Raw genomic sequence first — 22,536 nt, forward strand, 5'->3', positions numbered from 1 at the left:
GTCAAAGCAAAGGACCGGGGTCCTTTCCTGGCCTATCTTAGATTTAATTTTGATTTTACTTTACTGGCCGATTTTCGACTTTGATCCAATCACTACCAAACTACACAGCATCACCCACTAGGCCACTTTACTGGCGGTAGGACCTCTTGTGAGTCCGCGCCGGTAGGTACCATCACCCTGTCTATTTTTGCCGTGAAGCAGTAATGCGTTTCGGTTTGAAGGGTGGGGCAGCCGTTGCAAGTATACTGAGACCTTAGAACTTATATTTCAAGGTAGGTGGCGGCATTTACGTTGTAGATGTCTACGGGCTCCGGTAACCGCTTAACACCAGGTAGACCGTGAGCTCGTCCGCCAACCTAAGCAATAAAAATAAAAAATAAAAATACATTAGGCCAGTGTGAAGATTTCCCGAAAATTTCATTGAAATCAGTCCAACCAGTTCTATAAAGAACATCTATAAATATACAAATCCATTTAAATACATATATTGATGTACACGTATGTCACGTAGTATGTGCTCCTGAGTTCTGAAACGCCACAACAGAGTGATCCCGCACGAGTAGCTACCATTCATCCATTTGTCTCGACAACACAACAATTATTTCCCCTAAAAAAGGCACAAGCGCATCTCTTCAAACGAGAAGAGATAGGCTTGTGCTGTCGCGTTGGAAACGGACGATAGCGTTCTAAATATTATACCAGCGCACTGCGATGGCAAACCGGCATTCACAGATTGGTAGGGTACGTGGTGAGGTTTATTGTAAATCCACATCCTCCATCCTGCCTATTTCTGTCGCGAACTAGTCAAACCGTTTCTCTAATGATCTTCGACCGTGAGCTCGCTTATACATCTGTATATATATTTTTTTTGTCTAGACGCCTATATCTAAAGCAATTAAGAGTATATATAAAAACGAGAAACGTTAAATCGGGCTAAGCGATATCCTAAAAACAAAGTTCAGTGATCCCAAGCAACATTCGTTCCATTTAAATAGAATTCATTAACTACACTACTTACAAGGAGAGAATATTGTGACGTGCTTAATGATTTACTGGATCTGAATTATAGATATGTAAAATAAACCTTTTTTACATATATTTATAGAATAACCTCTTTGTATATGAATTAAACATATTGTTAAGTAAGTCGGTAAGAGTAACGCCATCTGCGTTACTCTTACCGACGTAACAATATGTTACAATACAATACAATATGTTCGTGACATGTGCTTCTATCGGAATCGCTTTTTCAGCTATTTTCATAGAGTAATCTTAATTGAAGTTTAATTAAAAACATCGAACCGTAGATGGTATTGTTACGCCGGTAAAAGTAACGTCACCTATCTCCAAATAGCCGACTGAATATCGAACGATCTAGTAACATCTAGAACGCTCGAGAAGTACAACGCCATCTATTGTCAGATAACGGAAACACACATCGAAGATACTCGACTTGTGAGGAATGTTTTCGACGATTCTAGGGACGTCGTATCGACTATAAAAGCGTTGCCGAGACAGCCCACTGAGTTTCTCGCCGGATCTTCTCAGTGGGTCGCGTTTCCGATTCGGTGGTAGATTCTGCGAATCACTGCTCTTGCTAGGGCCAGTGTTAGCAACACTTCGGTTTGAGCCCCGTGAGCTAACCCACACGTTAGGGCGAATCTGAAATAGCTTCTCAAGGCTATCAGCATAGGTGGGTAAAAAAAAACACCCAGTCAGTTAGTAAAAGGAACTACTCGAAGCGAAACAGCGAACGGATCACCTGAAGCGAATTGAGAATTTTAAACTGTTTGTGACGTGTTCTAAATATTCTTAGTGATAAATACAGTGTTAACTTGTATTACGGTAGATTTTTTATTTAACCCGAATCCCGGCGCGTAACAACATTTTTGGAACATGAGCGCCGTATACATACACGATGCAAATCGAATGTTTAATTAAAGAAAAAAAAAATAAACAAGTAAAAAATGTGTTTAGGTCACGACACCCGTCGCCCTTGCCAATACGTCGGCGTCAAGATAAGCGCTTCGTAAATGTAGGAAGTTTTAAAACCACCAATTTATAATACTCCAAAAAATCGGGGTCAATATATTCATAAAAATAAACGGGCGCGCATCTTTCTTTTCATTACCTGCTCTTTTGTTATATTTGACGTTTGTACATAAATAAACTTAACATGAATAACAAGTTAATGGTAAAGGCAAGCAAAATATGACCCCTTGTTGATTTTCTCATGTTTTGAAAAAACAAAACTGATCTATATATTAATACGTGAAGCAAAAACTTTGTATCCTTTTTTACGAAAATTGCGCGGACGGTGGAGTATGAAATTTTCCACACTTATAGAAGAATATAGAGAAGAAGTGCACAATGCTAATTTTTTTTTTTAATAATGCATAAAAGATACTTTAAATCAATAAAGAAAACATTACACACACTACCACGTATTTGACACAACACATATATATATAGTTATATAAATATACTCTCTGTTTATTGTCAATTGTCAAACTTTTTTTAGTATTTCAAGTCTGTGGTCAAATTGAGAATAGATGAATATTGTTTGTCTTTATTATTATTTATGTATAGTGTAATTTAGGCGAAATCTGTGATTATATTAAATAAGTGTAATTGTATTTGACATTAGAACCATAATAATGTTTAAACATAAAATTTAAATCGATTAAAGTCGAAAATCGACTTCTGCGGGACCACTACTATACATAAATATACCTAAGATATCGAAAAAAACTAGTATTTTTAAATGAGAACTCAAAGTTTGGTTGTAATGTATTATTAATCAAATGTATATTAATAATCAAATCACACGCGACATCGGACGCCAAACCAACATAACAGTCAACATCCAAATACGTACTCAACAAATGTTCACGATTGACTTCCACGGTGAAGGAATAACATCGTGTAATAAAAATTAAACCCGCAAAATTATAATTTGCGTAATCACTGGTGGTAGGACCTCTTGGGAGTCCGCACGGGTAGGTACCACCACCCCGCCTATTTCCGCCGTGAAGCAGTAATGCGTTTCGGTTTCAAGGGTGGGGCAGCCGTTGTAACTATACTGAGATCTTAGAACTTATATTTCAAGGTGGGTGGCGCATTTACGTTGTAGTTGTCCATGGGCTCCAGTAACCACTTAACACCAGGTGGGCTGTGAGCTCGTCCAACCATCTAAGCAATAACAAAAAAAAAATTTTACGCGATCGAGAAGTTAAAAAAAACTCGCACTAAACACAATGGACCAACAATTCTTTGTTTGAAATTATCGTCGTTTGATTCTTTTTTGTTATTAAGCGCCCACGAACGCGACGCGATTAGGTAATACGGAAAACCCGTTAATAAAAAGTCGTTAGTTAATAATATGACGGTTCAAGGGATTCATTTATACCTTGGTCGGACGTTGTATGCACTCACCTTGCCCAACTAAAACGCCAAGCGTACGTATCGTTTCCGCATTATTGACCGAAACATTATTATTGAGTTGCGTAATAAATTAATATCGCCATAGGGCTTAGGACAAAAAAAATATTGTGTCTCCAATGTCAATTATTCTAAGCTGCTAAAATGTTTTATCATAGTATTGTCTGAACTTAGATCTAGACCAACCAGCATGAGAATCGATATAGGGCTTATTCAAAATTGTTTGTCTCCAACGTCGATTATTCTAAGCTGCTAATTTTTTTTATGATACAATTTTTGAACTTAGAATTAGACTAATGAGCACGATAAAAACAAGAAAAACAACTTATATATTTCAATTTGTAATTAAATAATTTGATAGAACAATAAAAACGACAGTGATCTTTTTTTTTTCCTACCTATGCTGATAGCCTTGAGAGGCTATTTCAGCTTCGCCCTAAGGTGTGTAGGTAAGCTCACGGGGCTCAAGCCGGAGTGTTGCTAACACTGACCCTAGCAAGAGCAGTGCTTCGCAGAATCTACCACCGGATCGGAAACGCGACCCGCTGAGAAGATCCCGCGAGAAACTCAGTGGGCTGTGTCTATGGGTTAATTCGCTCTTCGAGCCCTTTGTCGCAAGCGACGGGTTCGACGCGGACGGTGACCGGTGCTTGTGGTGCCTAAAAGCACCATTAATGGATCAGGAGGACGACTTCGACGGTTTACCATTCGGTCTACAGGATCGGGTATGTAGTTTCCAGCGGCCACGACAAGAGGGTTCTCATGTCGTGCCGCCTTTTCAAAGTGGCGCAGCGATGCCGAATGTATATATCGCAACCAGTCAGTGATAACTTAAACAAAAGAATCAAACAAATCTCGAATCTGTTGTTAATTGTCATCAATGAAAAAAGGAGCAATGACATTCTTATGTACGAATTAAAATTAACAAACAAAAACTAACTTGCAAAGGTTTCGCTTCGGGAAGTACCTGCGCCGGATAGGGGCTGAGCCGACGACGAGGTGTCACCATTGTGGACACGACCTGGACACGGCGGAGCATACGCTCGCTGTCTGCCCCGCTTGGGAGGTGCAGCGCCGTGTCCTGGTCGCAAAGATAGGACCTGACTTGTCGCTGCCTGGCGTCGTGGCGTCGATGCTTGGCAGCGATGAGTCATGGAAGGCTATGCTCGACTTCTGCGAGTGCACCATCTCGCAGAAGGAGGCGGCGGGGCGAGTGAGGGAAAGCTCTCCTCACTACGCAGAAACCCGCCGCCGCCGAGCAGGGGGCCGGGACCGGGGTCGTATCCGTGACCTGGCCCCCTAAGAGCTAGGGGTCCCACCCGTTTTGTGCGGGGAGAGACCCAGACGTGGGGTGGCGTGCTTGCACGCTCACCCGCAATAGGAAGCCGGGTGATGGCAGACCGCGTTCCCCCGACCGCTCTGGGGGAAGGTGTAACGCGGCGCCATCAAAGCGGGCTCTCGGCCCGCTGAACGAGGGAACCGGTGGTCGTGTCGCTGGCGGCCACCGGTCCGGCGTCCTTGGGACGGTGGGATGGATGTAATGTGCTCTGCGTCAACCCTGTCCCGCCGTTTCAATAGCCCCGACTGGGCTCCGGCCCGGTCCGAGGTAGGGCGCCGGTTGTGAGCAGCAGGAGTTTTTTGTGAGGTTCAACTCCCACATACCCCACCTGCCGCGCGGGTGGGGATCCGGCGATTTTCTCCTGTGGAAAAAAAAAAAAAAAAAAAAAAACTTGCAAAGGTTCAATTAAACTGTCTGCGTAGTCAGACATATACACCTATGTAGGCATCAATCAATGTCGTAAGAGGATATATCGAGGGGTGAAACATTATTTGATTTGAGCGACATTTTTGCAACTCTACAGGAGAGCCATTTAAACTTTAAAATTCGGAAAACTTCAAACAAAAAGCAATCTTCAGCTTTTTGAATGGAGTAAACTTAATTGAAGTTCTAATTCAAATTCAAATTCAAAATCATTTATTTCAACTTAGATGTCAGCAGTAACACACTTGTTGAATGTCAAAATATAAATAAAAATGTTAACTCTACCAACGGTTCCAAAAAGAGCCACAGTCCTGAGAAGAACCGGCGAAACAAACTCAGCGGGTTTTTTTTATTATGCTTCCCAATATATTTTTTTTAAAATAAGTAAAAATATTTACAATAAACGAAAAAACAAGTCAAAAAATACAATTCTATTGAAAACATCGGACTGTTGATGATACTATTACCAAATAAAACGCACCTTTAAAAATACAAAAATAAATTTCGCGTAAAAAAAACAGAATGATGACGAGATAAATGATAATGAAGGTGTTATGGAACTTTCCGATACGCGTATGCAACCATGAATGGTATTTGTGACAAATGAGCAATTTTTTTTTTTTATTGCTTAGATGAGTGGACGAGCTCACAGCCCACCTGGTGTTAAGTGGTTACTGGAGCCCATAGACATCTACAACGTAAATGCGCCACCCATCTCGAGATATAAGTTCTAAGGTCTCAGTATAGTTACAACGGCTACCCCACCCTTCGAACCGAAACGCATTACTGCTTCACGGCGGAAATAGGCGGGGTGGTGGTACCTACCCGTGCGGACTCCCAAGAGGTCCTACCACCAGTGATTACGCAAATTATAATTTTGCGGGTTTGGTTTTTATTACACGATGTTATTCCTTCACCGTGAAAGTCAATCGTGAACATTTGTTGAGTACGTATTTCATTAGAAAAATCGGTACCCACCTGCGGGATTCGAACACTGTTGCATCGCTACATACGAATGCACCAGACGTCTTATCCTTTAGGCCACGACGCGGCGACGACTAGGAAAAAAAACAAATTCGTGCGTCACATATCATATATCGATAATATACCAGAAAACTTCCCTAGGACCAACAATTATTAGTATAACAACTTCAAACAGACAAACAAACAGATACACCGTGTATGCTATGTTTGAGGTAATATTCTAAAATAACAAGCTACGACTGACTAAATTTTAAACAAGAATGTATGGAGCAAAGATAAGACCAGTTCGTTTGTTTCGTCGCTTATTCTCGGGACCGGGCCTCTTCTTGGAAACCTCGGTAGAGTTTATTTTGATATTTAAACGAACAAGTTAAGCTATATCCAAATCAAAGAAAACTTTGTTGTGGGCATGTATTATATCAATGTGTGCGTAAATAATCAATAATAAACGATTTAAGGTATGTTCTATTGCAATAGATAGTTCTAGAAAGGCATTAGGTCGAATATGATTCCAACGTTCGGAAATGAAATTTAATCTACGGAAAAGAAAGCTTTTATTTTGCATAAATGCCAGTTTTCTTTCAAAAACAGTGTCAAACGCAACTTCATTATTATTATTATTTTTTTGGTCAGGAGGAAATCGCCGGACTTCCGCCCTCCCCTGGGGATGGAGGGCGGGGCATGTCGGAGTCGAACTGACTAAGGCCTCCTGTCGCTCAACAACCCGCGTTCGAACCTCGCATAAGACAGAACCCATGAAAAGGCAAAGGGGGGAGAGTGAAGCGTTTAGTGCGGAGCACATCTCTCCCATCACCCTCCCCCTCGGGACGCCGGAGCGGCGGTCGTCGGCACCACGACCACCAGCCCTCTTGGTCGGCAGGCTATCCGGAGCCCGCCTAGATGGCGCCGATTAGAATGGGTTATCCTACGGAATACTCCTGGGTCAGAACCAGCGTGGGTCGAGGATAGCCGACCTTCCATCACCCGGATGCTCATGCATAAAACGCGTGCAGAGCAGCTTGCACGTCGTCTTCTTAGGCCCCCTTCGCCGGTTCCCAGACCGACATATGAAGGGGACCCGAAACACTTAGAGGGCCAGGGCTTGGGCGAGATCCGCCTCCCTGGCCCCCGCTCGACGGCGGCGGGCTTGTGCGTCTCTCACGCGCCCCGCCGCCTCCTTCTGCGAGATGGTGCACTCGCAGAAGTCGAGTATCGCCTTTCACGACTCGTCGTCGTCGAGCATCCATGCCACAACACTCGGCAACGACAAGTCGTTTCCTATTTTTGCGACAAGAACACGGCGCCACCCCTCCCATGCGGGACAGGCAAACTTCATTACATATGGCGTCATTTGAGGCCAATAAATCAAAAACAGCGATTATATTTAAATACATATTAATGATCGTATTACACGGCCGCTGTATTTTATTCGTAATCTTTAATAAATCGTCAAGACTAGTTTGAGGATGAGGATCGCTAAACAACAAAACAATTATTATCACCCTTTGGACCCTTTCAAAACAACTGACGATATGCGGAACCCTGAAATTATTATTTGCAAACATAATATTATTATTCAAGGATTTTACTTGTTTACGTTAGCATACATTTATAATAAATTTTATTAGATTAGGTCGCACACGTGACATGAATCGATCACCTATACTAACTATGTAACTATACTTGAGACCTTAGAACTTATATCTCAAGGTGGGTGGCGCATTTACGTTGTGGATGTCTATGGGCTCCAGTAACCACTTAACACCAGGTGGGCTGTGAGCTCGTGCACCCATCTAAGCATTAAAAAAAACCTGAGGGCACATAGATGAGCCTTTTCTAAAATTATGAATTAACGGGGTCTTACTGTCATAACGGTTAAAAATCGACTAACCGCGGATTACTGATTGGGTGCGCTATGCAAACAGCATTCTTAACGCGACGGCGGAACAGTGATTATCGTCTGCGCTAACGGGCCTTATAAATCACACTTTTACTAACGAATCTTAAAAGCTATAACAACCGTATAAAGTTAATGAACTTTTTAACGAGCCTGTTTTCTTGTACCATTTCATGATTAGATTATTTTCATTAAACAATTACGTTAGTAATTGGTGTTATCGTAATCGCGGCTTACAAAAACATATTTTTTTTCCGCGCTGCGGGCCGATCCTCTCACGAGGTTCAAAACATTTGCCTTAACACTAACAGCGTGTTGCGAGCGCACATGTATGTGTGCCACCACCATCGTGCCAGTGACGTCATTACGTTACGATGTCTACGTCCATCGTAGACCGTGACCTTGTCTACACAACAACAGCAACAATTTTTTCTTTATATTGCTTATATGGGTGGACGAGCTCACAGCTCGGATGGAGCCCATAGACATCTACAACGTAAATGCGCCACCCACTTTGAGATATGAGTTTTAAGGTCTCAATATAGGTACAACGGCTGCCCCAACCTTCAAACCGAAACGCATTACTGCTTCACGGCTGAAATAGGCAGGGTGGTGGTATATACCCGTGCGAACTCACAAAAAATCCTACCACCAGTAAAAACTTGACTTAAATCTGTTTGTACTACGTAACACAATTTTAGATACATTCGTCCGAAGCCGACTCAAATCAGAATCAAAGCCATGCTTTCTTCGGTGTTTCGCTTGAAGTACACACAGGGTGTGACAACTTCGAAAATAAATTGTTTTTAAGGCTTTTTATGACCTGGTAACTACGACCTTTAGGCCATGTCTTATTTTAATCTATATTTTTAATTTTTTTAAATGATAATATGGAGTGAAATGCAATGAGATGAGATGATAAGGGACGAAATATAATCTCAGTAAAATGGTGGTAATTTACGGAGATTTTTTCAGTGGACTTTTTGGAGGATCCCGAGAAGTTACGTCCAGCGGCTTTGTTTCATTTTCTCACATTTTTGCACTTTCACAGATATTAAAGAGTTAATGAGCCACCGTTATTACACATTTAAACCTGAAGAAATACTAAATAGACAAAATAAAACAAATCACACAACTTCACTCCTCGCGTTCTCTCCCGCCAAAAAGTCCAAACTTCGAAAAGAACGACAACATAGTAATACAGAGCTACCTTCAAACGTAGATAAAAACAGCTGTATATTTGTTATCTATCTATCTATATATATAAAAATGAATTGCTGTTCGTTAGTCTCGCTAAAACTCGAGAACGGCTGGACCGATTTAGCTAATTTTGGTCTTGAATTATTCGTGGAAGTCCAGAGAAGGTTTAAAAGGTAGATAAATATAAAAAAGCCCGGAATTATATAAAAACAAACAATTTTGTTTTTCCTTTGATGTATCGCCTTGATGTGTCTTTTATTTATCGATTGAGGCACTACGAAGTCTGCCGGGTCAGCTAGTAATTAATAAAGTAACCGTAAATTAATTAACTGACAAATCCATAAGCGCTTTATTATAATTTCGAAATGTAAATAGGAACTAGGATCGAGAATCTAGTTCAAGGTCGGAAGAGTGGGTCAGAGAATGAAGTTTAAGGTCGCTTTGAGCGCGTTGCGTGGGTGCGACCGAGCGACCTATGTTACGTCATCAATTAGAACTAACATAGATTGTATTAAACTATAATTCTGGCGTGGGATTAGAGTCGAAAAAACGGTGTTTTATAAACACGGGGGCAATGAAAAGATCTACACATATTATAAGAAACGATTGAATCAAATTTAACTCGAACAAAACGTGTCATGACTATCTATCTTCTCTATATATAAAAATGAATTGTTGTTCGTTAGTCTCGCTAAAGCTCGAGGACGGCTGGACCGATTTGGCTAATTTTGGTCTTGAGTTATTTGTGGAAGTCCAGAGAAGGTTTAAAAGGTAGATAAATATGAAAATACTCGGAATTTAAAAAAAAGCAAACAATTTTGTTTTTCCTTTGATGTGTCCCTGTCGGACGGATTCCTTTTGTTTGTTTTAAATTTATTTTATACAATAGTTTAGGTCTTTTATTTATCGATTGAGACACTACGAAGTCTGCCGGGTCAGCTACTAATGAATAAAATTAGAAAGCTTTGTATTGTCGTGGGAGGGTAGTTTAAAAAAAAAACAGAATTCACGTCATTCAAGTTCGGACGTGCGAGAGATTTTCGAGCAGGATGTTCTAATGAATGCGTAATAAGGTATTTCGTCACTCAATTTTATTTTAAATTACTTGTTCATCTAAACAAAATATACATTTATGATATCTATAGATTAATACGTGAAGCAAAAACTTTGTATCCCTTTTTACGAAAATTGCGCGGACGGAGGAGTATGAAATTTTCCACACTTATAGAGAATATAGAGAAGAAGTGCACAATGCTTATACATTTTTTAAATAATGCATAAAATATACATTAAATCAATAAAGAAAACATTACACACACTACATACCATGTATTAGACGCACACACGCATGCATACTATTTACTCTCAAACTTTTGTTCTTGACGTATGTGGTCAAATTGAGAATAGATTTAATTTATATGGTTTGTCTTTATTAATATTTTTTATAATGTAGTCGTAATAGTATATTATAGAAGTATAAAATACAATCATAATAGTGTACAAACTTACAATTCCAATTAATTATAGTCGAGTTTCGACTACTGCGGGACCTCTAGTAATTAAAATTACTCTTACGGCTTAATTTCGCGTTTACTATTTTCGTTCCATTATTTCCGTCCGGTGACCACGAAAACTGTATATTAATATTAAAAAACATCGGTAATAAAATATAAACACAATAAAATAAACGTATAATTAAATCCGTATGTGTAATTTTGTTTGTTGTATCTCTCTTCTACGGTAAAAATGTTTTCATCCGAAAAAAGAATTTCCCGAATTTTTTTTCCCGCGTACCGCTTCAACAAAGCGCGGCATCTCTTCGGTCTCAGGTCCATTAGACGAGCATTCAGACGATGTCCTGTTTTTCTTCGATATGCCCGAAGCCCTAAGTCTTCATTTAATACCCTTTTCACCGTGGTTCTGCTTAACCCCATCTGAAGGGCCAACAGTTTCTGCTTACGTTTGGGATTTCTTTGAATTCGCGCCTTCACAGCTTTTATCAGTGCTGGAGTCCTAACAGACCGAGGGCGACCACTTGTTGACCTGTCATCTACACTAGAGTCTTCATTGTATCGTTTGATGGTACGATAAACGAATCTTGTGGTTATATTCAAATTTTTCAGTATGTTAAAAATTTGAATTGGCGCGTAACCGCAACGATGCAACGCAATAACTGCAACACAGTCTTCTTTAAGCGTCCACTCCATATTTAAAAATGAGTAAAATTCTAAAAGTATACATTTTTATTTTCATGAACAATTCGAAATTCGAATTCAATAAACTTTTTTGTGGCCAGCATTCTAAAAGAAAAGTTTTTACTGTGTGACAATACTTATGACCTGACTAGTTATATATATATATATATCTTATACCTTTAAACGAGCAATTCTTGTATATATACATATATATAATCTGAATCTCGGAAACGGCTCCAACGATTTTCATAAAACTTAGCATACAGGGGATTTCGGGGGCGATAAATCGATCTAGCTACGATTTCTTTTCAGAAAATGTTGTTTTATTCGTGTCTTCAATAATCAACTTTACCCGCCATCTATTGGCGAATAATAATACTATTTTTTCTTAATTGAGGGCAACTTACCGCTTTAAAGACACAACAAGATGGCGTTATCAAAAAAAAAAACCGATCAAAGCTCGGTCATCATCTAGTAATATTTTATGAGACATATTTCGAATTTGTTACTATTCGGAACTGAGGTCACAAAGCTATGGATGGGGGGGGGGGGGGGAGAAGACGCTCTGTTAGACGCCCTCTGTTAAGCAAATTCCTATTTCTTCCGTCTACCTCATTTACGTTTCAAACGCAAATAGTTGCCTACAATCTTATAATATTTCCGTATTTTATAACTATTCGAATCAAAACTTACCTATTTATTTTTCAAAATTGAGTTTTGTAAGTATCACAATTAAGTGCATAATCCTTTTAACCTCGCAAGAATAGTTCTTAATATCGACCTTCGAGCGGCAATAAAAATAACACAATCGGGTGCAACAACGACAAATTTGATTTCGAAATTACCAATGCTATTATTAATTAATGTATTTTTGTGAATGAAATTTCAAAAAAAAACGGGAAATGTCTCTCGTTCGCAACAATATCGCACTAAATAAACATATTTTGCTAAAAAATCAACTGAACTCGAAAAGCAGACAGCGTTTGATAAAATATTCACAACAAAAAAAAAACATTATTAAAAAATATTACTCAGTAATTTTTTTACACGTGTATCTAAAAATATTACTCAGTAATTTTTTTTACATGTGTATGAATATTCGCATGTCGGATCACCCATTATCTGTGTATGTAAGGGAATCTCTGAATGCAATTACAGTGCAACCTCGATATAACAAATCGGAAGGGATCGAATTCATTATATCAAGTAATTCGGTGAACTGAGGTTTGTTATATTAAGGTTAGGTTGGTCTACCAAGCAAAAACTTTGTATCCCTTTTTACGAAAATTGCGCGGACGAAGGAGTATGAAATTTCCCACACTTATAGGGAATATAGAGAAGAAGTGCACAATGCTAATATTTTTTTTTTAAATAATGCATAAAAGATACATTAAATCAATAAAGAAAACATTACACACACTACATACCATGTATTTGACGCACACACGCATGCATACTATTTATTGTCAAACTTTTGTTCTTGACGTCTGTGGTCAAATTGAGAATAGATTAAATATTGTATGTCTTTGTTAATATTTTTTATAGTGTAGCCTTGGCGAAATTTGTGACTATAGAAGTATAAAATACAATCATAATAGTGTACAAACTTATTAAACTATTCCAATTAATTATAGTCGAATTTCGACTACTGCGGGACCTCTAGTTTATAAAAAATATATAAAATCAATAAAAAATATATGACACCCACTACCATGTATTTGACACACATACATACACACACACACACACACACACACACACACACACACACGCGCGCGCATTTATACTCTTTTGTTTATTGTTAAAGTATGCGATCAATTTGAGAATAGATTAATATTGTTTGTCTTCAATTTGATTTATCTATAGTGTAGCCTTGGCGAAGTTTGTTATTATAGAGGTAATAACGTTCAAAAATATAATATTTTAAATTAATTATAGTCGAATTTCGACTACCGGGCGACCACTGGTTCAAATTATTACACATGTAGGTCGCTGGTGGTAGGAGCTCTTGTGAGTCCGCGCGGGATAGGTACCACCACTCTGCCTGTTTCTGCCGTGAGGCAGTAATGCGTTTCGGTTTGAAGGATGGGGCAGCCGTTGTAACTTTACCTGAGACCTTATATCTCAAGGTGGGTGGCGCATTTACGTTGTAGATGTCTATGGATTCCAGTAACTACTTAACACCAGGTGGGCTGAGAGCTCGACCGCCAATTTAAGTAATAAAAAAAATGTAGATGAATGTAGGTTGTTTTTTTTTGGTCAGGAGGAAATCGCCGGACTTCCGCCCTCCACTGGGGATGACGGGCTCATGTCAGAGTCGAACCGACTAAAACCTCGTGTCGCTCAACAACAGATAGGAAATCACTGCAAGTCTCACACTTTTGGAATTGCTGAAGTCCATGGGCGACGGTAACCACTCACCAATAAGTGGGCCGTATGCTCGTCTGCCTACAAGGGCAATAAAAAAGCCCTCTAGACGCGGATAGCTCGTTTGAGATACGGCCGCCTGCTCGACAAAAAAAAAAAAAAGGGAATCACTTGTGACTAAACGGTGTGGTATATCGAATAATATCGATTGTATACCGCCAATACCTCCCGACTTACATTTTTACTGAAATCGTATTATTTGCGCCATATTATTTGTTATATCTTAACTAGCTTTTGCCCCAGGTCTTCGTCCGCGTGGAATAGTTGCTTTCGCATAGCCCTAAATTTTACCCGCGACTTCATTTACGTAGAAAAGAAAGAAAAAAAACGATTTTGAAACATTCTTTATTGGTGCTCCGTTTGTATTAGTCTTAGCGTGATGTTACATTAGCCTATAGTCTTCCTCAAGAAATGGGCTATCTAACACTGAAAGAATTTTTCAAATCGGACCAGTAGTTCGTGAGATTAACGCGTTCAAACAAACAAACTCTTCAGCTTTATAATATTAGTATAGTATAGATGATAGAAGTGGCTAATTTTATTTGTATTTTTCTAATAATATATTATTTAAAAAATGTAATTTGTTTTCAGATTCAGATTACCGGTATGTCATTTTTCACCTCCTCCCTTACGAGTTTCGTTCGGCGTGATGTTGAAGCGTGTTTGTTTTTAAACTATAATATTTTTATTTATTAGTATTACGCAAATGTACACACCAGTCATTACGCAAATTAAAATTTTTATACTATGAGATATTAAGAGAAGTTAATACGAACCAGTTTTTTCTTTTCGAAGAGATATTTTTAATTGTCTCAAGCGTTACGTGTATAATAATTCTTATTATCTTAACAAGATAACGACCGCGGCCAATCTGACAAACAAGCCTAGTCTCCTCTCGCAAAAATCTCGAAGTTACAGAACTATAAATAGCGGAATAGAGGTAAATATACAATTTTTACTGGTGCTAGGACATCTTGTGAGTCCGCACGGGTAGGTAACCACAACCATGCCGTGAAGCAGTAATGCGTTTCGGTTTGAAGAGTGGGACAGCCGTTGTACTGTTAAAACTGAGACCTTACAACTCATGTCTCGAGGTGGGTGGCGGCATTTACGTTGTAGATGTCTATGGGCCCAGCAACCACTTAACACCAGGTGGACCGTGAGATCGTCCAATCAACTACGCTATAAAAAATAATTTATATAAAATACTACATCAACGCATTAAAGCTATTATCTATCTATCTATATATATATAAAAATAAATTGCTGTTCGTTAGTCTCGCTAAAACTCGAGAACGGCTGGACCGATTTGGCTAATTTTCGTCTAGAATTATTTATGGAAGTCCAGAAAAAGTTTAAAAGTTGGATAAATATGTTCTATAGTATTTGTAGTATTTGTTTTAAGTTTATTTTATACAAAAGTTTAGGTCTTTTATTTATCGATTGAGGCACTAACTACGAAGTCTGCCGGGTCAGCTAAGTTCTTTAATAAAATTAGAAGAATAACAGAAGAGTCGTTTAATACAACAACAAAAAAACATACCTTTCATTTAACAACCAAACAAAACCACAACTCGTTCGAAGCACGCAAACTTCTTTCTTTTAAACACTCAAACAATTCGTTAAATAATAAATAAATAAATAAATAATTAATTCAGGCCGCGCGCCTTCTCAACGTGTAACGCGCTAATGCACTGAACTCGACTGTACACGTCTGTCTGCCGGTCAAATTTAAAACACACATCGCCTAGCTGATACAGTGTGCTTAGTGCGAGTTTTTTAACGTTCTCGATAGCGTAAAAGTTAACTCAACTTTGTATGGAGTTGGAACGTTTACCTGCGTTGGCCGCTAGGAACGCTGTTACAACTGCATACAAAGTTGAGTAACTTTTACGCTATCGAGAACGTTAAAAAACTCGCACTAAGCACACAGATCGCTCGCTACTCACGGCGAATGTAATCTAAGAATTCGAAAAAAAATTATAGTAACGACACTAGAAGACAAATGAAATCGAATGAAAATGAAACTAAATAACGACAAATGAAAACTAGAAGACGTATTATATCTGCTTTCTTACTATTTTTAATGTCAATTGTGTTTTGGTAAGCGTATTCTCTCTCTCTCTCTCTCATACTCTCTCTCTCTCTCACACACTCTCTCTCTCTCTCCCACTCTCTCTCCCACACTCTCTCTCTCACACTCTCGCTCTCTCTCACACTCTCTCTCTTTTTCTCACACACACTCTCTCTCTCAAATGAGCATCAGCGGTTTCTTCACACGCCAAACCAATCGACCGTGACCTCGAAAAATGTAGTAATTTAATTAGTGGTGGTAGGACCTCTTGTGAGTCCACACGGGTAGGTACCACCGCCCTGAATATTTCTGCCGTGAAGCAGCAATGCGTTTCGGTTTGAAGGGTGGGGCAGCCGTTGTAACTATACTGAGACCTTAGAACTTTATCTCAAGGTGGGTGGCGCATTTTCGTCGTAGATGTCTATGGACTCCAGTAACCACTTAACACCAGGTGGGATTTGAGCTCGTCCACCCATCTAAGCAAAAAAAAATGTTATTGTTCGTAAACGGCAAAACACAATATTCGCCCATCAAAACAATTGCCTACGTATTGTTTACGTATTTTACGCTGATATTACGTTGTGACGAGGCTTGGGGGAGACATAATATATGTCCAGCAGTGGACGTCTGTGGGCTGATAGATAGACTGGTGGTAGAACCTCTAGTGAGTCCGCACGGGTAGGTACCACTGCCTCACCTATTTCTGCCGTGAAGCAGTAATGCGTTTCGGTTTGAAGGGTAGGGCAGCCGTTGTGACTATACTTGAGACCTTAGAACTTATATCTCAAGGTGTGTGGCGCATTTACGTTGTCGATGTCTATGGGCTCCAGTAACCACTTAACATCAGGTTGGCTGTGAGCTCGTCCACACATCTAAGCAATAAATTTTTTTTTTACGTGAACTGAAATTATTCACGAGAGGCTCAATTTGAGTTGGCGATTGTTTTTGTCATTGGCCGAAACGTTCACAATGGTCTACGTACATCCTATCAGTGCTTTTAGGCACTCCAAACATGAATTAGGGTTTTCACCACATCGTCGACGTGCGACCTAGCCCATAGACACAACCGGATATCTCGCCGGATATTCTCAGTGGGTCGTGATTTCGATCCGGTGGTAGATTCAGCCAAGCACTGTTCTTGCTATGGCTAAGGTTAACATGTCCTGCCATGTAAAGTCCCGTGAGCTCACCTATCAATCTGCGCGTCTTTGGAATAGCTCCTTAAGCTATCAACAACTTTTTAGGTAAAAACGCCTCAAAATTGTTCACCGGTGTCTATTCAAAAATAAATTACGGAAGATGCATTTTCTTGCGCAAGGGCGTGAATGAGTAATTCAGGTACACCATGACCCTACATTCAATGGTGTTCTTCTATCTTATTTACACACATTACTTAACTCACCGGCCCTTGAGTGGAGGTGTAGGAATATACGACAAAGGGAAGATCTTCCACCGAGCGGGTGATATTTGCTCGGTAGACCGACGGTCCTAATGTTGTTGTTCGGAACTTGTATATATGCGCTTTATCTTGAAAATGTCGTAAGCGAGATTCAGGCATCTGTCAATTATCTTGCGTTGTATGATGGCTACCCGCCACATCACTCCCCTCCGAGACTGAAGGTCGTGTCATTTTTTAGTTAGCGTTGCCCGTGCTGAGATTAGCTTGCAAGGGCCAGTGCTGCTCGAAGCCTGCGGTGAGTCGAGACTGAGCTTGAATGCTGCGTGCGTGTTGCCAGTGCTGCTCGAAGTCTGCGGTGAGTCGAGACTGAGCTTGAAATGCTGCGTGCGTGTCGCCAGTAGTCCATGTGTGCAGAGCTGCCACGCCAGAGATGTGTGACCCCAAGCGTTGATGATCCGGTCGTGGGCTGCGATGAACTGTTGCGGCGTGATGAGGCAGTGAAGTTGCGTGCCGTAGGACCAGGAAGCGCGGTGAGTCGGCTGCGATGGTCCTGTTGAGGCTGCGATGCTGGCTTGCTGTGGGACGACTGTCAATGACGTGCTTTTATCTGCGAGAATGCGGGGATTGTGGTAGCCGAAGTTTATGATGCGCTGATGATGAATCAGAAGGTTGCGTGTTCACATCACGTCGGGGTCACCAGTTTGGGGAGTCTTAACGACGAAAGGAAAGATCTTCCACCGAGCGGGTGATATTTGCTCGGTAGACCGACGGTCCTAATGTTGTTGTTCGGAACTTGTATATATGCGCTTTATCTTGAAAATGTCGTAAGCGAGATTCAGGCATCTGTCAATTATCTTGCGTTGTATGATGGCTACCCGCCACAATACTTAACCATATTAGATATAGATTTTGAAAACCAAACGCAGCCCAAATTCATCATCAAATTTGATGAGCGATTTTGAACTTTACGACTAGGCTGGTAAGCGAGAGAAGAATCGCGAATAAATGGAGCCTTATATGACCACTTGCTCCCCACCAGAGGTACCCAAGACGCCATGAATATAACGTTGATTATAGATCAAACAAGGGCTCATTGTCGTTTTCTTGATCTTGACGATTTGGCCACATGCCAACAGACGAAGGTCGGACGTGCATTGCGCCAATATCTTGGCCACACAGCTGGACATATCTATATGACCAATTTACTAATTTTGTTAATATTAAACAATAAAAATTAGCACAAATTTTCCAATTAGACATATTTAATTTTCTGCCGCGAAGCAGTAATGCGTTTCGGTTTGAAGGGTGGGGCAGCCGTTGTAACTATACTTGAGACCTTAGAACTTATATCTCAAGGTGGGTGGCGCATTTACGTTGTGGATGTCTATGGGCTCCAGTAACCACTTAACAGCAGGTAGGCTGTGAGCTCGTCCACCCATCTAAGCAATAAAAAGTAACCAACATGCCGAGGGGGTGAAAGCTATTCGGTTTAAACGGACTTTTTGCAACTTTACATGAGAGCCAATTAAAGTTTGGAAACAATATCTCAAAAAAAAAAACATTCGTCCGCTATTTGAACGTGATAAAATTAATTGAAGTTCAATTAAAAAATATCGAATTATTGATGCTAATCTATATCTATACTAATATAATAATATAAATCAGTGGTTTTTGCGGATGTTCCGTTATAACTACTGAACTGTGCACCCGATTGATTTGAAACTTGGTATACATGTACAAAATACATGTACTTAATGGATAGGCTAATATTTATATGAGTGTTGGACTCCCTAATAATAATAACAATAAATAATACTGTTAATTTTAAATGCGCACCGAAGCGGGCGAGTACGGCTAGTACGAAATAAAAGGGCCCTTTAATTACATAAACTAACGTCGCGTGTTAAGAGAAATTTCGTTTAAGCCAGATATTCTTTCACTGTTCGATATATTCACGGTGTGATTGATTTCCAAGAGGAAAGTAGTCATGTAATGCAATTTGAACTCGCAATAATTTAGTTACTAGTGGTGGATTGTGAGCTTGCACAAGCAGACCTCTGGTGGTAGGACCTCTTGTGAGTCCGCGCAGGTAGGTACCACCACCCTGCCCATTTCTGCCGTGAAGCAGTAATGCGTTTCGGTTTGAAGGGTGGAGCAGCCGTTGTAACTATACTGAGACCTTAGAAGTCATATCTCAATGTGGGTGGCGGCATTTTCGTGGTAGATATCTATGGGCTCAGGTATCCACCTTAACACCAGGTGGGCTGTGAGCTCGTCCACCCATCTAAGCAATAAAAAAAGTAAAAAATAATTAAATTAATTTATTACTGGTGGTAGGACGTCTTGTGAGTCCGCGCGGGTAGGTACCACCACCCTGCCCATTTCTGCCGTGAAGCAGTAATGCGTTTCGGTTTGAAGAGTGGGGCAGCCGTTGTAAATATACTGAGACCTTAGAACTCATATCTCAATGTGGGTGGCGGCATTTTCGTGGTAGATATCTATGGGCTCAGGTAACCACTTAACACGAGACGGGCTGTGAGATCGTCCAAAAAATCGTGCAAAAAAAAAATGTGAACCGAATTTCGAATCCCGCAGACGTATACCGATTTTATTAATCAAATAATACTCAACACATGTCTGTTGTCATTGCATAAAAATCAAACCCGCAAAAATTATCATGTACACACGGGTAGGTATCACCACCCTGCTTATTTCACACATGAAGCAGCAATGCGTTTCTTGTTAAAGGGCGGGGCAGCGTTGTACTATAAAGCCGAGACTTAGAACTCATGTCGCAAGGCATGTGGCGGCATTTACATTGTTGATGTCCATGGGCTCCGGTAACCACTTAATACCAGATCTACCGTGAGCTCCTGAGCAATAAAAAAAATAAATTCTAAGTACGTACAGTAGGTAGATGCTAAGAGAGCTATTCTTCCCTCCTTTTATTAAGTGGCTCAGCTCACAGACATCCCAAATCCCAATGTCACCCTTAGACATAAGGTTGAAATTTCAATTGTATAAACTCTGACATTTAAAATTACTGGTGGTAGGACCTCTTGTGAGTCCGCGCGGGTAGGTACCACCACCCCGCCTATTTCTGCCGTGAAGCAGTAATGCGTTTCGGTTTGAAGGGCGGGGCAGCCGTTGTAACTATACTAGAGACCTTAGAACTGATATCTCAAGGTTGGTGGCGCATTTAGGTCGTAGATGTCCTAGGGCTCCGGTAATCACTTAACACCAGGTGGGCTGTAAGCTCGTCCACCCAACTAAGCAATAATAAAAAAAAAATTGACCTTTCGTACCGGAACTGATGATCGAAGAACGTGGAACCCTGCCCTCTAGACGTATACAAAGCTCTATTTTTAAGACAACGTCTTTCAAATGACGATGGACTAAATAAAATACATTAAAACAGTTCTAAGTATTTATTTCGCTAAAGAACCAATCAGGTATGGCGATGAGAAACAAAAATTACTTACTAAGCAGCTGATGATAAGTAACGAATTTAAAAAAATACTTATAGATCTTACTTAATTTCTAATACCTAGTTCTACTCTAGAGCTAAATTTGGCGATTTATATTTATAAAAATACTTTTATTGGAATCTATAATTAATAATACAAACTAGGAAAAATACGTGATTAAATTTGAAATGTTACTTTACTGATTTATTACACGCACAGTCATCGACTTAAATATTAAGTGTATTATTATCTGTGGTCGTGGCTACGTATTCGAAATAAGAGGGACGTTTTGGCGGGAACGCGAGGAGTTAAGTTGTGTGATTTGTTTTATTTTGTCTATTTAGTGTTTCTTCGGGTTTAAATGTGTAATAATGGTGGTTTATTAACTGTTTAATATCTGTGAAAGTGCACAAATGTGGGAAAATGAAACAAAGCCGCTGGACGTAACCTCTCGAGATCCTCCAAAAAGTCCACTGAAAAAATCTTAGTAAATGACCACCATTTTACTGAGATTAGATTTCATCTCATATCATCTCATTTAATTTCATCCCAGTTGATTAATGTCTCAAATTAATCATCTCACTCCATAATATCATTTTTCATAAAAATATGAATATGCATTAAAATAAGACGACTTAAAAGTCTCAGTTACCAGGTCTTAAATCCCTTTAAAAAAATTCGAAATAAGAGGACCAGACACGTACAAAATTGAAAAGGCCTCCTTGGCCTCGGGTGGCCCTCGGGCCACCAGTAAGCCCTAAGTCCTAAAAAAAACATACGAAGGGTTAATGTGTATTAAAGAGTTTCCTCTCAGAAATATCTTCGCAGTAAAAGAGAGATCGTTTGGCTCGTGTGGGTAAGAGGAAGATTTCAATTGAATATGCAATTTCGAAAAGGGCACATCTCTGAAAATGTAAAATGTTCAGAAAATGAAGAAAAAACTGATTATTTTCTAAAGCAGTGTAAAATTTAAAATATTAACTTTTGAGATATATTTTAGTGTTAATTAGCAATTGAAAATTACTGGAATTATTATAAAATGGGTGTAGGTAAGCCTCAAAACTACATTTGTATATGAAAAAACGTATTTGACAAAATATGCGACATGTGCTCTTTTCAAAATTGCATATTTAATTGTTAAAAGGGCAAGTGACTTAATTTACTCTACTCAACAGTTTGTACGTACATCATGTGTTTATTATTATTTATCGCGTCATATTCCTCAATTCTGGGGGTTCGGGACCACCCATTTGCGTCACTTTCTCTGGCACGATTTTTCTGTCTTTCCTCTGTGCTTAGTGCGAGTTTTTTAATGTTCTCGATAGCGTAAAAGTAACTCATATTTGTATGGAGTTGGAACGTTTTGCTACGTTTGCCGCTAGGGGCGCTGTTACGGGTGTGCTTAGTGCGAGTTTTTTAATGTTCTCGATAGCGTAAAAGTAACTCATATTTGTATGGAGTTGGAACGTTTTGCTACGTTTGCCGCTAGGGGCGCTGTTACGGGTGTGCTTAGTGCGAGTTTTTTAATGTTCTCGATAGCGTAAAAGTAACTCATATTTGTATGGAGTTGGAACGTTTTGCTACGTTTGCCGCTAGGGGCGCTGTTACGGGTGTGCTTAGTGCGAGTTTTTTAATGTTCTCGATAGCGTAAAAGTAACTCATATTTGTATGGAGTTGGAACGTTTTGCTA

General features: G+C 39.7%; 1 protein-coding gene across 4 annotated transcripts in view; it reads right to left on the bottom strand.

Annotated features, from left to right (window-relative positions):
* The window catches only part of LOC134200786 (E3 ubiquitin-protein ligase MARCHF4-like), a 46,741-nt gene extending 30,882 nt beyond the window's left edge, over positions 1-15,859 (bottom strand). For all 4 annotated transcript variants that reach the window (XM_062674406.1, XM_062674405.1, XM_062674404.1 and 1 more), the window contains exon 1: positions 15,450-15,859. The gene's annotated coding sequence lies outside the window, so the exon portion shown is untranslated. The remainder of the gene's footprint in view (positions 1-15,449) is intronic.
* Between the last annotated feature and the right edge of the window lie 6,677 nt (positions 15,860-22,536).

The sequence above is a fragment of the Bombyx mori genome, chromosome 20, assembly GCF_030269925.1.
Source record: "Bombyx mori chromosome 20, ASM3026992v2".
In the NCBI taxonomy this organism is placed as follows: Eukaryota; Metazoa; Arthropoda; class Insecta; order Lepidoptera; family Bombycidae; genus Bombyx; species Bombyx mori.